Genomic DNA, 2,381 nt, shown 5'->3' on the forward strand with positions numbered 1-2,381 from the left:
TCTAACAAAAAGATTTAAATTTCCCTATAAGAATAAATTTTAGTCATTTCCATTCATAGCAAACACCTTATCAAAGATGGTTGACTCAATTTGCGATGGCAAATCCACCAGTCTCCTCTGTATTTAGATGAGATCAATCTATGTTTACCTGGCTAACATTTTCTGAGATGTATTGGATTGGTGTGAATAAAGGCCTGGTATGAAAAATTCCATAAATTACCTACTATCTCATTGCATCAGAGGTATATGCCACCAGTCATTATATATTAGAACAATAAAATTTGCTAAAGCAACATGAAAACTTAAGGGATTAGAAATTACAAAGTGGAAAGAAAAGAAGGATGAATTTGAAAATGGAAAAAATGACTTTCGATTCTACTTCTGTTTCTTGATGAATATTAATAATGGCAGCAATAACAGCAAGAAAAACAAGACTAAGTCCCAGACTTTATGGAACTCTTAATATATTTTTGCCATTGTACTAAGAACTTGTGTATATCACCACATTGATTTCTTACAGAAATCCTATTAAGTAAAAATCATTAGTTTTACAGATGAGGAAAGAGAGGATTGAGAACAGTGCATCACTTTCCCAAGGTAATACACTTCATAAGTAATGAATGCAAGGTTCAAGCTAGGTGGTTTAATTCCAGAACCCACACTATATACTCACCTGCAAGTGCAGAGCAATCCTTATAACTCATTTAGCCTGGTTGCATTAATTTTCATATTCTAAAATAATTAGTGGGGATGGCATAATCAATCACTTCTAAAGTACCTCTTTTTTAAAGAGGGTATATTTCAATGCCAGGGAAGATGAAGAAAGGCTTCTTGGAAGAGGTGTATGAAGACCTGGAGTTTAGAAAAATTCTCAATCTCCTTTATTCTTTTCACTGCATCTCAAACACCCATCCTGAAATTCTTTGTTAGAAGATATTCCCAAAGGGGGCAGCTCCATACTCTGCCTTGCAGATTGCAAAGAGAGATGAATAACACATTCCTCATTCTCTTACTCGCTGGGGAAATTGGGGGCTGTGTTTACATCGCTTCCTTGGTATTTATCCTCATGCTGGCTGTTCCATCCCCTCTATTTCATGTTGTTATTTTCCTTCCATTAGGGGAGTTGGAAAAATATTAGAAACCATTCTGATCCACCCCAATCCTCAGAGGGCATTTGCTTGGTCAATGTCAGCCTCCTCTCCCTTGTAATTTTCCCTACAAACATCTCATTTAAGAGGTATTTTCCTTTCTCTGAATACTAATGTCCTGATGATGATAAAAATAAATTAATATTTCACACACATACACAAACACACATCAAAACAAAACAGAATGAAAAAGAGAGAAAGAAAATATTGCTTGATTTTGCTTGAAAATCTTGCATGCTTGATTCATTTCATGTTTATATCCTCCTGGATTTTCTTCCTGAACTCCTGGGAATTGCCTACTTAGCAGTTAGGAAGGGCTACTGGGTTACTACAGTTTTAAATGTGGTATGCCTGTCTTCTGTGGCTTTTCCTCTTTGGGAGAGAGCTAGGCTTTATTAAGAAACCTTCAAAACATATTATTCTTCATTCTTTATCCACCAAGTCCATGGAGATGTTGATATAGTCCATTAGGTCTGAGGGACTGACAAGGCTGTTATTTTTCAGTATTTTTCCAGAAATGGAGGCTTTGCTACAAAAAATAAAAGCCCTGTGGTTGATCAAATGAATTTTGTGGTTGGTCAAATGAATTTTGATCACCCGAGTCCTTATTGGGTTAAAGTTTCTTTACCCTGGCTCTTCAATTAGGGAAAAATATATACTGAATATCTAGCCATATGCCAAAGTGTGCTCCCTTTTTCCATTTAATCTTAAAGAAACACACAGACAATAATAACAGTGCCCTAATTTCATACATGAAGAAACTGAGTATAAACACGGTTTAAACTGGAGATTCTAAGGAATCTCTGCAGCTCATTATCATTCATTTACTTCCCTGTTACTTCTCGGCCTTTTGGCTAAGATCAAGTGTAGGATCTGTTCTTATCAGATTTACTTCCCTATGATAATCTTTAAGAGATAATGTGGTACAACTCACATTACTAGATTTTAGAATATTAGACTGAAGTCTCTTACCCACTGCATGACCTTGAGAAAAAAATATGAACCTCTCTGAATCTTACTTTCCTCCCCTCTGTAGAGGTGCAAAATTTGAATACAGAAATGGGAAACAGTACTTACTAACTCAATGTCTTAGGTCAGCTTTCCCCAAAGTAGTGTCTGAGATGATAAATCACACGCATGGTATTTATTAAGAACATGCTTGTAGGAAAGATCAGTAAGGTAAAAGCAGGAGAGATGAGACGAAACCAAGCAAGTACATGATTTTGGGTGAAG

General features: G+C 35.9%; 1 pseudogene; it reads left to right on the forward strand.

Annotated features, from left to right (window-relative positions):
- Positions 1-1,982: 1,982 nt before the first annotated feature.
- LOC116532491 lies at positions 1,983-2,148 on the forward strand (annotated as a pseudogene).
- Positions 2,149-2,381: the final 233 nt, after the last annotated feature.

The sequence above is a fragment of the Sapajus apella genome, unplaced genomic scaffold (genome assembly GCF_009761245.1).
Source record: "Sapajus apella isolate SASKATOON/1434 unplaced genomic scaffold, GSC_monkey_1.0 scaffold76, whole genome shotgun sequence".
Classification (NCBI taxonomy): domain Eukaryota; kingdom Metazoa; phylum Chordata; class Mammalia; order Primates; family Cebidae; genus Sapajus; species Sapajus apella.